The sequence below is a fragment of the Panthera tigris genome, chromosome D4 (assembly GCF_018350195.1).
Source record: "Panthera tigris isolate Pti1 chromosome D4, P.tigris_Pti1_mat1.1, whole genome shotgun sequence".
Taxonomy (NCBI): domain Eukaryota; kingdom Metazoa; phylum Chordata; class Mammalia; order Carnivora; family Felidae; genus Panthera; species Panthera tigris.
The window spans coordinates 73806402-73821216 of NC_056672.1; the positions used below are offsets into that span (position 1 = coordinate 73806402).

Consider the following 14815-nt stretch of genomic DNA (forward strand, 5'->3'; position numbering starts at 1 on the left):
CATCCGACTTCAGCTCAGGTCACGATCTTGCGGTCCGTGAACTCGCGGTCCGTGAGTTCGAGCCCCGCGTCGGGCTCTGGGCTGATGGCTCAGAGCCTGGAGCCTGCTTCCGATTCTGTGTCTCCCTCTCTCTCTGCCCCTCCCCCGTTCATGCTCTGTCTCTCTCTGTCTCAAAAACAAATAAACTTAATAAAAAAAAAAAAATAATTAAAAAAAAAAAATAGGGCGCCTGGGTGGATCAGTCGGGTAAGCAGCCGACTCTTGATTTAGGCTCAGGTCATGATCTCACAGTTCGGTTCGTGAGTTTGAGCCCTGTGTCAGGCTCTGTGCTCACAGCATGGAGCCTGCTTTGGATTCTCTGTCTCCCTGTCTCTGTTCCTTTCCCACTTGCTCTCTCTCTCTCTCGAAAATAAATAAATGTTTAAAAAATAATAAAAAAGTTAATTTTATGTGACGTGAATTTCACCTAAATTTAAAAAAGAGAGAGAGAGAGCATGTCCATGGAGTGCAGGGGCAGGAGGGGCAACAGGAAGTGGTTCCCCCTATGGCTGTGGTATTGGGGCAGGGTCCGGGAGCTCTGACAACAGAGTGTGGGCAAGGGGACATGGTGGCCAGGTCCAGGAGGGCCTCTCGGGTCCATTCAGGGCATCCCAGGCACAGGACAGCACACTTACAAGTTTCCCCTCCGACTGCCTGGGGAGAGGGGGCCAGAAGAGGGAGCCTGGCTGCGGAGGGACCAGAGGCAGGGAAAGACAGCTGGAGAAGGGCTCCCCCTTCCTTCTGTCCTCTCCCCCTTTCCCTCCTTTCCTTCTTTCTCTCCCCCTCATCTCCTCTCCCCTCCTTCTTTCCCACTACCGCCGATACTCCCCAAGCACCCAGCCCACAGAGCAGCGGTCTCCTTAGCTCATACAAAATCCTCACTCCGAAGCCACCCACCTGCCAAGACAAGGCTGGGGTGAAAGGTCACCACACAGCCCAGGCCCGGGCTCTTCCCTCCGTGCTGTGGAGACCATGGTGTATAATTCTAGGCCTCCCGGGAGGACAGACAGGTCTGTGTCCCTGCAGCCTTATGAGCACTTGGGTCTCGGTCAGAGCCTTGATTTATACGGTTGAGAAAAGTCAGCCGGCAACTATTTCTGGATAGAACGTTCCCCGGGGAACGGTGCATCACAAGAAAGGCGGCAGCCTCCTCAAAGGGCTGGGGTGAGAACAGGGAGGGAACCCCATTCTACGGCCTCTGGCTGCAACCCCTGATCCTGTACCAGGGCTCGGGGGGCCTCATTCTCTCCCCCACCCCCAGTCTTCCTCTCTCCCCACCAGAACTTCCTCCAGATCACCCAGCAGGCCTCCCCGTGACTCCCAACACATATGAGGGGCTCACCCTGTGCCGGCCTGGGCTAGAAACTTCGTTGCATGTTTTCCACCTGCCCTCGTCCCAAACAGGGAGGCAGGTCACAGGAAAAGTATTTTTCAGAAGAGAAAACTGAAGGTCGGCATGGAACAGTGGCTTGACTTGAAACTATTCATCTGAGCCGGTAATCTCCAATTTTCTATCACAAAACTCGTCAGAAACATAGACTTGCTCTCATGCTCTCTCTCTCTCTCTATTAATATCTTTAGATACGCACATCCTCATGCTGGTGTATAGGAAAAAAAAATACATGCATTAGAAAAAATATATCCAAAAATAAATTTTTAAAAAGCTGCACTAGAAGGGCACGTGGGTGGCCCAGTCAGTTAGATGTCTGATTCTTGGTTTCAGCTCAGGTCATGGTCTCATGGTTCGTGAGTTCAAGCCCCGTGTTGGGCTCTGCACTGACAGCACAGAGACTGCTTGGGATTCTCTCTCTCCTCTCTCTGCTCCTTTCTCTCTTTCTCCAAAGAAATAAATAAACTTAAAAAAAAAAACAAACATGAGGTAGAAAAATCTTTTAAAGAGAAGCTCTAATCCTTGCTTCCCATACCCTCTGGGGGGCCTGCACCCCTCTCGGGAATCTCAGTGGGCCTCTAGCTTGAGTATTCTTAGGAGTCCTCTAAGAATGCAGATTCCTAGGTCCACGCAAAGACTCACTCAGCGGCCTTGGGATATGGCCCAGGAATCTGCATTTAAGTGAACATCCCTGGCAAGGCTCACCCTTTAGGGCCGACTGGGCCTCTGGCCCCTGCCACTTGGAGAGGCGTGGGAGGTGCGAAGGGCCACCGCTCTTCTCTTCCTGAAATCTCCACTGAGGAAGGGGCCAGGGAGACATGTGGTTTTGTGACTTTTTAAAGGGCTTTTTTCTAGCCATGCCGCAAAGCCGGCTGCCCAATCACAGAGGCCTCCGGGCGCACAGAGAGGAACATCCTGTCTCCCGGGATGACTCAGTCTTCGCAGAAACTCACTGCGACCAGGGGCAGCTGCACGTCAGAGGCAGCTGCGGTCACTAGCTGGAGTGGTGCGTGTGCTCCCCCGGCCGTGAAACCCGGGAGCCTCTCCTGAGCAAGGCCTCTGTCTTCCACGCAAGCCACGGCCCTCGGTGCCTCGGAGCCCAGGGCCCAGCCAGCTACTCAGCGGGTCAGTCAACAAACACACTTGGGCGCCAACCACATGCCAACCTCAGGCAGGGATGAGGACTCGCCCTCACCGCTGGTGCAAGAAAGAGAAGTCGCTGGGCACCTGGAGACCAGGTTCCAGGTCTGATGCTGTTGCTTCCCGGTCAACGGCTGTGCTTAACCTTCCCTCCCTGTAAAATGGGGAGAACGTCACCTGCCTTGCTACTCTAAGGAGTGACTGCCCCATTAAGGTGGGCTGGGTGGTAGCTAAATGAACCTTGAGGTTCCCGGTTGACTTTGGCTCCTGAGGGCAACAGCTTCAGAACTGCTAACTCCCTCCTCCATCCTGAGGACCCACTACAAAGTAACAAAGATGTATATTGAACGCCCAGTGGGTGCAAATTAACTTAAAAAAAACCTATGACCTTCTACTGTGTGCCAACCAGTATGGAAGTCACAAGGAACATTGAAATGAGTCAAAGTGTTCCAAAGTTTCAACGGCGGTGGTGGGGGGGGGAGTAGGTGACAATACAGAGGGTTATTGATGAAGGAAGCATGAAGCTGGGCAAGGAGGATTTGGGGGGAAGAATCTGTGGGGAGAGGCATTCCAGGCAGAGGGAACAGCATAGTCAAAGGCACAGAGGTCTGAAAGTATGAACAGACCCTGACTGAGAGCTATGGGCAGGGGTCCTTGAATGACAATCAAAGGCTGGGTTGTTCCAGTCAGCCTGCATGAGGGCCACAGGGTGGCTCCTGAAAGGCAGGGGGGTTGGGTGAAGGCCCCAGCCATGCGAACTAAGGGTTGAGCCCAAAACAGCTCTCAATCCCCTCAGGTGCTGGGCTGTCAGGTTCAAGGTCCCTGCTTGCCTTGGAGAAACTACCTCACCGGGAAGCACCGACCTTTTGTATGGCTCCCCCCTCCTTTTGTATGGCTCGTCTCTCCCTGCCACTGGCCCTGCCCCGGCTCTCTCAGGGGTCTGTGAGCCCCTTCTGGTCTCTTCTCCAGTTCCCGAGTCGGTCGGCCACACCCACAGGGTTCCTCTGCCCACTTCAGCCACTCCAAAACTGAGGACCCTTGTCTTTATGGCTCAGTCTCTCGGGTTCTCCTATGCCGACTGCAGCCATGCAGCTCACCTTTGCCTCCCCACGCCTTCTGAGGCCCCTTCTAATCCAGCCAGGGCTGTGCAGGGTGACCCCTCCCTGCTCCTACGTCCACCCTGACATCTCCCACATGAGAAAACGGAGTCGTAGAGAGATGGCTGGCTCTCCCAAGACCTCGCACACAGGAAACGCAGCCAGGGATTCAGACCCAGGGACCATGACTGGGAAACCAAGTCCATCAGACTCGGGGTGAGGACAGGAGGAAGGGGAAGGAAAACTCCCCATATCAAGTGCCTGGGCCCCTCCAAAAGGGCTGAGCTCAGAGCCCCAAACTCAGCTGCCCTCCCTGAGCAGCTGGCAGGGCACAGACCTACTGTACTCAAGAGGTTCCCACCAAAAAACTAATCCCTTGAGGAAGCACCAGCTGGATGTACCCCCTCCTGCCCCCAGCTCTCTCCACATCAGAGGCCGAGGAGAAAGAGGAAGGGTACCCTGGCCGCTGCGGACTCTAGCCCCGCCTGCCTGAAGAGCCGGGCTGTGTCTGCTCCTCTCTTGGCCCTTACACACCACGGAAGGGGCCGCTCTTTAGTGGGGACCCCCCTGCTGCCTCCTGGCCTGCCCCTCATCCGAGCATCACCTTTGAGGCCCCTTAGCAGCCCAGGGACTAACTCTGCGTGTGCTGATTAGGACACCCCAGACACAGAGAGGGACCAGCGCTTGTCCAAGTTCACAGAGATCAGAATCAGAGCTCGGACTAGAGCTCAGACTGGGATCCAGCACCCGGAAGCTTGAAGAAATCCCCCTGAAATCCACCCATGCCCCGGGGGCCAGTCTCCATGAGCTGGGAGAGAAGTAGTAACAGCTGCCACAGCTGTAACTTCCTGGCTGGGCTGGTCCAGCTGCCCTGACTGTCCCAGAGAGTCTGTGACTGGCCAGCCCAGAGGGAAGGCGACCTCCCCTGCCCTCCTCACTCCCTTACCTCTCTTGGGCTCCACCACCATCCTGCTGGCCCAGGCTCAGGGGACCTGCCTGTGAGGTCTTTGTTCCAAACCTGGGGAGCCCCCCGCCTCCATGGCGCCCTGGCCCGCCTCCAGGCTGCTCTGCCAGCCCGAGCTGCTGCTCACAGACAAGCATCGCTCCCCACCTCTCCCCGCCCCTGCTGCGGCTGAGGCCGCCTCGCCTGGGCAGGAAGCGCCCAGCCTGATTTCCTACAAGTGTTTGTCAGAAGGAGGGGGTTTGTCTGCGTGCGGAGTGAGAGTCAGCAGGAGGAGCTTAACCCCTTGCGAGCTCTCTGCGGGTCGGATCTCGCAGCCCAGGAAAGGACGGCAGAGTCTCCTCACATCAGGGATTGGGGCCGTCTCAGCCAAAGTACAGACCCATGACACTGAGGTTCCAGGGAAGGTCAGAGGCTTGGCCAAGGTCACACAGCATGCTGAGCCTGGGAGGAGGCCTCAACAGCTGCAACCCTCTGGGAGCTTTTTCTGTAGCCCTTACCCTCTAGGGCATGACCTTGGCTGAGGCTCCCTCCCTCCCCAGGCCCTGGTGCTCACCTGCACAATGGGAGCTCACACTGGATGCTTGCTTGGCACCCTTGCAGCTCTGACTTCCTGTCCTGCCTTCCATCCTGCAACCCAATACCTTAGGGAGGCTGCAGCAATGCCTGCCATCCCCCCCACCCCCGGCCCCCAACCCCCGTCCTCACCCTAAGCTGGGCCTGTAGCTACAGTGGGATTTTGTAGGCAGCACTGGAGGTGGGGAAGTGACTGATCGGGTGAATGTCCCCTGTTGTCCCCAGAGCTAATCAGAGGGCAAGCTACCTTTCCCCACGTTTCCCTCATCCCATTCATTCATTTGACAGGTAGTTGCGGAGCTCCTCCTGTCCGCTGGGTGCTTTTCACTGTACTGGGAACATGGCAAGGTGCAAGACAGGCCAAGTCCTTGCTCCACTCCAATAAACACAGCCGGTAAACGAACATGGAGAGGGATGGATAAGACCGACAAGGGTGGGATGGAGCCCTGATCCATATCCCAGGCTGCTTTTGGTAAGCCTGATGCCTGCGGCTGACTCAGACCAACAGAATCAGTCTCTGGACATCCGCCACGTTAAAGTGTCCCAGGTGACCAGGATATGTGGCCCGGGTCAAGAATCTGCGGCTCAGAGAGTAAGGGGTTGGAGAGGAGGGTTTGGGGATGGCCAGGAAGGTTTCCTTGAGAAGGTGACATTCGAACAAGGGACTGAAGACAGAGGCCGGAGTAAGTCACAGGAAAGGCCGGCAGCAGAGTATTCTGGAAGGGCAAGTGCAGAGGGCCAGGTGGGAACCAGCTGGGCTTTCCCTGAGAACAGCAGAGCTGCGTCCCCAGAGGAGAGCGAGCGAAGAGGGAGAGGCAGGAGTGGGGGCATGGCCCCATGGAGGATCCAGGGGTTCTGATTCAGGAAACAAAAAGAAAAAGGAAAAAATCTGGCGTCTATTGTCCAAAAAACGATTCTCCAGGCAATTCTGATGAGCAGCCAGATTTGAAGGGAAGGAAAATGGGTCCTGAGTCAGTGCAGAGCCCCACCTCTCGCTAGCTCTGTGACCTGGGAGACTTCACCGCCCTCAGCCTGTTTCTTCATCTGTAAAACAGGGATAAGAAGTGTGGCCCCCCCACCGGGCGGCTGCCAGGATTCAATGAGTTAAGACCTGCGAAGCGTACAGCTGGGGGCCTGGAACACGAATGAATGAACGAATGAACAAACAAATGAAGGAATAAGGAATGGACTTTCCTAAGGTTAGTTTGTGAGTATCTGGCAAAGCCAGAGCTAGAACCAGATGCCCTCATCCCAGCGATCACCCCACCCCTCCAGCCTCTTGCCTGCCTTCTGCACACATCTGGGTGGTAAGGCTCTCCCCGCAGCCCCCAGCCCGATGTGGAGCAGGGCCAGACCCTAATGAGGCCCCGCCTGCCAGTTCTGGTGACCATGTGGGCCATTGTGCGAGGGGCGGGCTTCCCTGACGGCCCGTCACTCACTCACCCTCCCTCCCTGGTCATTAACCCAGGCAGCCCTGCCATCAAGGCCAGGTGGCTGCCTCAGCTAGACACGCCCCACGGCCCCCAGATAACCCCAAATCCATCTTAGGGGCAGCCGCCTAACACCAAGGAAAGCAGCACACTGGTCCACCTCCCTGTGTCCCGCCCCCCACCCCCCCCCGCCCCCCAAGTCTCACCAGTGCTCCTCCCTGCCTTTACTTGTGCTGCGCCCCCTCCTGGCACACCATCTCCCCCCACGGGCCAAATTCTGCTTAAAGCAACACATCCCACAGTGACCTCAGGACACGGCCACCCTCCAAAGCTGCCCCATCTCTTGCCCAGGTGCGCAAACACAAGTGACCGTCGTTCTGGACATCTCCCTCTCCCTTACAGCCCGTGAACGGTCCATCATCGACTCCTATCGGTTGCATTGCCTCAGTCTCACCAGAACCTGCCCCATCACCGCATCCACACGTGGCCTCTCCTGGAAAGCTCTGGGGCCCCTCCAATCCATTCCTCGCCACCCTGAACCACTGCAATCGTTCCAAAACAAAAGCGTGCAAACATGGTCCATCTGTGCTGGAAACACTCCTGTCCTGCCCGCTGCTCTGAGAAAGAAGTGAAGAAGGTGCTGGTCCAGCCTCTCCCTGCTCCCCCCTCTCCACCCTCCTCAGGGTGCTCCCCACTGTTCCTAGGACAAACTCAACCCCACCACTTCTCCCTGGGAACTTCTAGGCAACCTGTAGATCTTAGCCCCCACGTGCCCTCCTCGGGGATCCATTTGGAATTAGACCTCAGGTCTGTCTTCCTGATGACTGGGAACTCTGAAGTGCTCACCATTATATCCCCAGTGCCCAGCATGGGGCTTGACACACAGTAGAAGCACAGTAAATACACGCTGGATGATCTACTGAATCTAGCCAGTTGCCCATGCGGTGGCTGTGGCCCTCACAGCAAGCCAGTTAGGCTGGTGTGACATGCCCATTTTACAGGTGGGTAAACAGAGGCCCAGAGAGTCCAAGGAACCTGCCTGCAGTCACAAAGCTGGTGAGTGCCAGTAGAGATTGACGCCCACAATCATCCACCTCTTAACAACAATGCTCGGTGTTCACACCACTGCAGCCTGCAGAGATCGTTAATATCTGTGCATGATAAAATTGGGCGGAGAGCTTATTACCAACTAACTGCAATTCACTAAGCCAGCGTTCTAAATCGACAATGAAGTTCTCGTTCCACACAGAGCCTTTCAGGGGCTTTTTCTTTTAAGTTTATTTATTTATTATTTTGAGAGAGACGGGGAAAGGGGCGAGAGAGAAGGGGAGAGAGGATCCCAAGCAGGCTCCACGCTATCAGCTCAGAACCTGATGCCGAGCTCGAACTCACGGACTGGGTGTGAGATCAAGACCTGAGCCGAAATCAAGAGTCGGATGCTTAACTGACTGAGGCATCCAGACGCCCTCGGGGGCTTTTCTAAACTGCTTTCTTGTCCTTCATTGCACAAGATGCTTCAAGAATAGACTTGGGAAATGGGCAGGACAGGAGCGCGATCTCGTTTACAGGTAAGGAAACTGAGACCCAGAGATGGGGAAGGGATTAGGTTCTGGTCACCCAACAAAAACAAAGCAACAGCAAAATCCTTTGGTCCCCAGCCTTGAGTACTTTTTTTTTTTTTTAATTTATTTTTGGGACAGAGAGAGACAGAGCATGAACAGGGGAGGGGCAGAGAGAGAGGGAGACACAGAATCAGAGACAGGCTCCAGGCTCCGAGCCATCAGCCCAGAGCCCGACGCGGGGCTCGAACTCACGGACCGCGAGATCGTGACCTGGCTGAAGTCGGACGCTTAACTGACTGCACCACCCAGGCGCCCCTTGAGTACTTTTACCAGAAGCGTGCCCACGCCCTGCTGAATCTGCACAAGCCTGCCTCCTGGCCGCAGGGGCCCAGCAAGCCTTTGGCCATTTGTCCCCTCTAGCCCCTGGGTCGTGAGGCTCCAGCACCTCGAAGGCCATCCTCAACCACCCTCCTACTGCCCATCACTCAGCCATCGGCTCCCCGCCCTCCATCCACATTCCCTCTTGAGCCCCACCTAATTGCCCAGCGTGGTAACCAGAATGGAAGGTAGGTCTGCCTTTCTCCAAGCCTTCTGGTGCGGCCCAGGACATGGCTTGGGACTGGGATGGGCCTTGCTCATTGGGGTGACCTACCTTGAACACAACGTCCTGAGCCCCGGAGGTACAGCGAGGCCACAGGGCTTTCCAGCCATTGGGGGGAAATTGGGGACTGGCAGCTTCAGAATTCATGGGGACTCCCTTCCTTGGGAAAGAAATGAACCCCCCCCCCCCAAAGTCATCCACTCCTTCTGGCCCAGGCTGCTGAATTTACCCTGTATTTAAAGCCCGCAGGGAATTTGGGTGGTAGGTGAGCTGGCCAAGAAGAACTGGGGAAGCAGAGACCCATGTGACAGCCTGAGTGTCACTGAACAAGTGCCTTCCCCTCTCTTAGCCTGGAAATCTTGAGGCTTGATGAGATTACTTCTGAGGTTGTCAGAAATAACCTTCTAGCACTAAATCTCCTGGGTTCTTTGATTCCACTTGCCAACACCGGTAGAAACGCCATGGTGATGGGAGGCTGCAAGGCACAGGGGCTTCTGGAACATGTGCTTTATGGGCAGAGATCTCCAGCTTCTCTTTGAAACCTGTGTGGCCTTGGGCAAGTGGCTTAACCTCTCTGAACCCCAGATTTCTTTTCTGTAAAATGGGGGTAATACGGACTTCACAGAATTGTTGGGATGATAAATGAGGCTATGGGCCTAAAGTCCTGGCCCACAGCCCAGCTGGCACAGAGCTCATGAATAAATGACTTTGGCCATACCCGTGAAACGCCCATATGGCCTGCTCCCTGCAGGACTGAGTTTAATTTTCCTGGCTCTGGAGCTCCCCTAAGATCAGCCACAGACCTCTTCTGGGTCTTCGACAGAAAAAGGGATGGCCACCTCTTCCAAGTGCAGAGAAATGCTGTCATTTCCCTGTGGCCCTCTTCCCTGTGGCCTCCAAACGATCCCAGGGCTCGCCAATCCAGATAGAAACCGTGTATTCGCCCTGAAGAGTTAAGGAGGGGAGGATGCGGGCCTTCCTCAGCCAACCTCCGCATGGGCGATGAGGAGGGTGTGGCCATACGAGCAAAACACACATACGCATAAGCACTTACACACACACACACACACACACACACACACACACACACCCTTAAATTCACGCTCCATGAAAAGCGTCCACCAAAAAAAGGTGAATGCATTGCTAACAGCAAGACGTTATTGCACACCTATCACGTAAAGGCCTTTCCGTGGATTAGGATGTCATCATTTAATCCTTACGCCAATCCAAGGAGGCAAGAAGTATTCTCCCCATGTCACAGGAGAGGAAGCTGGCTTTGAACCACGCCGTGCGAATCTAGACAGTACAGTCTTATGTATCTGTGACGGAACCTTGCAGTACGTGAAAAGATTGAAAGCAACCTTGGTGTCCAACCTTAGGGGACCACTGAAATAAATTATGATGTTTCTGCTCAAAGGAGCATCATGCAGCTGTCACCGGTCCTATAGTGGAAGGATATACAGTGGCGTAGAAGAGACACACTGAGTGAGCCGGTTATCAAATCATCTGTATCTAGTTTGAGCCCATTACATACAAAGAACAACAGTTAACGTGTGGAGGAAGAGAAGGAAACGAGGGAGGGAAACAGAGAGTGGGGGGGGGGGGAGTGAGCCACAATGTTTATAGTAATTAGTACTAGGTAATACAACTATAGCCAAGTTTACTCTTTCTCCTTATGTGTGTTTTCCAAAAATAACAGCTGCTTTAAAAATAAGAGTAAAATGAAGATTCGCTGTTCTTATACCCCCTCCCCCCCACCACACACACATGCCACCACGGCAGACCTGTGTAGTGGCTTCATTCTGACGAGACCTTGGGCCTGCCCTGCCTCAGGTTCCCTGCCAGTGCAAGTCAGGAAGAGCGGTTAGGTGCTTTGGGGCCCTTTGGAGCACTGACACCCTGTGATATTCTGTAATTCCCATCCCGCACTTTCTGTCTTCCTCTTTTTTATTTAACAGTTCTTATTTATTTATTTTGAGAGAGAGGGAGCACAAGTGGGGGAGGAGCAGAGAGGGAGAATCCCCAGCAGGCCCCGCACTGTCAGCACAGAGCTGGACGTGGGGCTTGAACCCACAAACCATGAGATCATGACCTGAGCCAACACCAAGAGTCAGACACCCAACCGACTGAGCGACCCAGGTGCCCCACCCCCCTTCCTCTTTTTAAGCTCTGATACGACAGGCTCTTTTCTGCACATGTAGTCATTTATGCAACATGTGGCAACATATGAAAATCATAAAAGGGAAGGGAAGTGATCCTAGCCTTACCCACTCAACATTTTCGGGCATGGCATGTGTTGATCAGATTCTCATAACCAGGCATTTAACAGATGAGGAAAGGCCCGGAGAGGTTGTAAGAGTCGCCCATAGTCCCACAGCACATGACAGGCAGAGCTGGGTCTGTACACAGCCACAAGCACAGCATTACCCTCCAAATGACCCCTTGACCTAGTGGGGCTCTGAGTGCAGCCTCCTGGCACCTGAGGCCCCTCCCGGTCCTTGGCCTTTGGCTGTGGACTCAAGACTCCAAGAAGACTGCCAGCTGGGCAACCCACTCTGGCCCTGATCCCCAGCCTCTCCCCTAGAACAGGGGATTCTGGCAAGGATCTAGGGGCTCATGGGGGATCAGGCCTGGGAGCAAGGGGTCGCTCTTGCCAAACACTGGAATGAAGGAGGGACCCAGGAATTAAAAATGCAAGGGGCTGGGGACAGAAAGGCCTGGATCCAGATCTGGTGGCTCTTCCAGACCCCTCTGATGCCCTCAACCACAGACTGAAGGTAACTGAAGGCATGTGCATGCAAAGTAACGGGACAATGTGTGCACACGGCCTGGCACACAGGACGTTTTCGGGGAAACACGGCGGGGGCGGGGAAAGGGAGGGCGGGGGGGCGGGGCACTCTGAGCCTCCTCCTGGCTCCCAGGTCTGTTAGTGCCTCTTGCCACTGGCCCGGCCCCTGGCTCAGCCTCTAATCCCCTGGGCACACGCTGCGGGCTAAATCTTCCCACAGCATCATTCTGGTCAAGGATTTCCGTGCTTAAAGACCAACTAATGGCTGTTGTCACTTGGGGTTAAAGGCCAGACACCTTGGCCCCGAATTCAGGCTCAAACTGACCTGTTCCTAAGTCAGATGGTGGCTGCACTGCACAACTCACACGCCAGACAAGGCTCCCCGTCTCAGAAAGGTTTTCCTTCTCAAATACCACACTTTACGGGAGCATTCGGCCTGGCACCCCTGGGGCCTCCTGCCCTACCAGGAACCCTCCACCTCCTAGCAGTGCTGGCTTTCTACCCCACAGTACCCTTTACATGTGGCTTTCTTAAAAAAAGAAAAAAGAAAAGAAAAAGCCTGATTTGTGGCCTGATCTGATTGCCATAGTGTAAATGCCCACATTATGGCCAATTTCAAGCTACCAATGTGGTATCACCAGCACAGCACCAGAGAGAGATGCACACGGTCAGCTCCCACAAGACGACATACCCCTGCACATCCCAAAGTAAGGGCCGACCAACCCCAAAGAAAAGCTGTGTGACCTCAGGTGAGTGACTTAAACTCTCTGAACCTCGGGCTTCTCATTTGTAAAAGGAGACCAGCAACAACACCCACTTCATGGCAACAATGTGAACACTAAGTGATAAAATCCAGGCGATCGACAACAATGCAATGAACACCTGCTATGTGTAGGGCTCTGTACTGGGTACCAAGAAGGTGACAAAAGTTCCTGCCCTCCCAGACCTCAGTCATTGCAGTAAAACCCGTGGCGCAGTGGCGAGAATATAGCATTCAGTAATCAGTAACTGTTATCAATATTATTGTTACTTCCTTTCTCTGGGCCTCAGTTTCCTCTTCTCCAGTAGGCACTGGAGTGCCTACTACCATTCCCATTTAACAGAGAGGAAAACTGAGGCTTTCAGAATGGAAGTCAGGCTGGGGATTGAAACCCAGGTCTTCTAACTCTCCATCTCCAGATCTGTCCCATCTCCCAGGACTGAGGAAACATAAAAAAGACCTGGCGTTTGCCTGGTGATTCAGCTAGATGCTTTAAAAATACTTTCTTCCCCCCTCCTGGGGATAAACTGAAAGGTCCTTGGCAGGCACCAGTTTCCAAAATACGGTCTCAGCATGACAGCGGCAGTGCGGGGACCATCCCCAGCATCTCTGGTAACCCCAGCCCTGGTGCTTCTGGCAGAGTGTTCAGACTGGTGGGAGCTGATGAAATCCCCTCGCAAGAAACAGCCTACATCACATGTTTCAGATGCAAACCACTGGACTTTGGGGAGGCAGAGGCCCCACGCGGGCACCTTCTCCTTCCTGCAGAAGAACTGGGAATAAAACTTGAATAGTCCCCAAAACACCAAGGGGTCTATCACCCTAAGCTAGACTTAAGCCCCCTCGGGTTCTGTTTTCTTGACAAAACAAAACCAACAGTCAAACGGTAAAACCCACCAACGCCAGAGGAGGCGCCTGGTAAATTCTCTTGGGAAGTCCCTGGAGGTATCTAACCTCAGTCCTCCGTGCTTCGGTTTCAACAATTTCTTCTTCCGTTCTGGAGGACAGAAACAATGTCTCTTTTCTCTACAACCTGTCTCGGCTCAAAGCTCCAAAACAGCCGGGGCTTGTTATCAGCAACTTTCCCTCCCAACTTTATCACTGAGAAGAAGAAGCTTTTGAAAGGTAGGTAATGATCCTCTCCAACCTGTCGTTTCTTTCAACAATAGCGGGGGAAAGGATCAGGGAAGAGTCTCCTCCAAGGTCGCACGCCGCCGCGGGTGTCAGCGGCATCGCCCTGGGGAGAGGCCAGCTCTGCGCCGGCCCTGCTGTGCGCTTCGGGCAACACGCGCCCCTTCTCTCGGCCTCAGTCTCCCCATCTGTGTACTGAGAAAGGCTGGTCTCATTTCTCAGTCCATTCCAGTCCCTACCACTGTCGAGCTGCCCATCCTCACTGCTGGCCCTTGCTCTGCCTCCCTCCCCCTTGCCAAAAAGAGGAAAAGAAACTTGCGTTAGGCGTCCGGGGAGGGTGCGCGGCTCCGAGTTGTCAGGCTGCGCGGGTTGTTGCCTGGTGAACAAGAATCTCACACAAATCCCAGGACAGAGAAGTCCCACCTCCCCCGTAACCACAGCTACCCGGGCCACACCTCCAACCCAAACACGGCCCGAGGCCCCGCCAAGGACCACCCCCGATTCCCTCGGGACCTCTCCCCGCCCTGCGACCAGCCCCAGCTGGAGTGAGAGCAAAGGCCAACGCCCCCATTGTGCGGAGGTGGAGACTGAGGCCGGAGGTGGCGCCTGCGGAACCCCGCGGCCAGCCGGGTTAGGACTGGACACTGAACGCCGGTCCAGGACTCCCTCCCAGTTCCGGAGCGGCGATCGGTCTCCTTCCCGGGAGCGTGGGGTTTCCACGTGGGAGAGACAGAAAGCAGCGGCAGTCCCTGTGGATCGGAGCCCATCGGCGCGGTCCGCTCTCCTCCCCATTCCCCAGATCGAGAAACTGAGACCCAGCGAGGGACCGGCCCTAGCCCGGGACCCACCGCGAGCCCCACCCCGCGCCTCACCTGCCGGCGGTCGCAGCGCGCCCGTGGTTTCCTGGAGTTGAGCGGCAAACAAAGGCCTCCAATCCCGGTGCGGGGCGGGGCGGCGACTTTTTGCTTAATCCCCGAGGCGGGCCTGTGACGGGCGGGGAGGGCCCAGGGAGGCGGGGCCTCGAGAAGCTCCACCAATCGCAGAGAGGCGGCCGCCTGCGGCCCGCCCCCAGGCATTCGGCCTGGGCTCCAGCCCTGAAAAGTTCACATCTGGCAGGTTCGTGTCCGTCCTGGAACCCGCCCGAGTGCCGACCGGAGTCGGAGGCCCAGAGCTGAGACATTTGTGCAAGCTCGCACAGAGCCACAGTGAGAAAGAAACCACAAACTTTCATAGCTGAAGCGGACTGCTTCACGACAGTATAATATTAGTAATAACGAACTTTTCTTGAGCACTTATCTGTCAATAACTGTTGGGAGCTCTTCCTGTGCTCCGTCCTCTCC

At 55.1% G+C, this 14815-nt stretch overlaps 1 protein-coding gene across 2 annotated transcripts in view; it reads right to left on the bottom strand.

Moving 5' to 3' along the window:
* Nucleotides 1–14423, bottom strand: part of AKNA (AT-hook transcription factor) — a 55239-nt gene extending 40816 nt beyond the window's left edge. Inside the window, exon 1 of one of the 2 annotated variants that reach the window (XM_042964649.1) lies at nt 14348–14423. The gene's annotated coding sequence lies outside the window, so the exon portion shown is untranslated. Of the gene's footprint in view, nt 1–4612; nt 5259–14347 lie in introns of those variants that run through there. The other variant, XM_042964647.1, reaches the window with a different exon arrangement.
* Nucleotides 14424–14815: the final 392 nt, after the last annotated feature.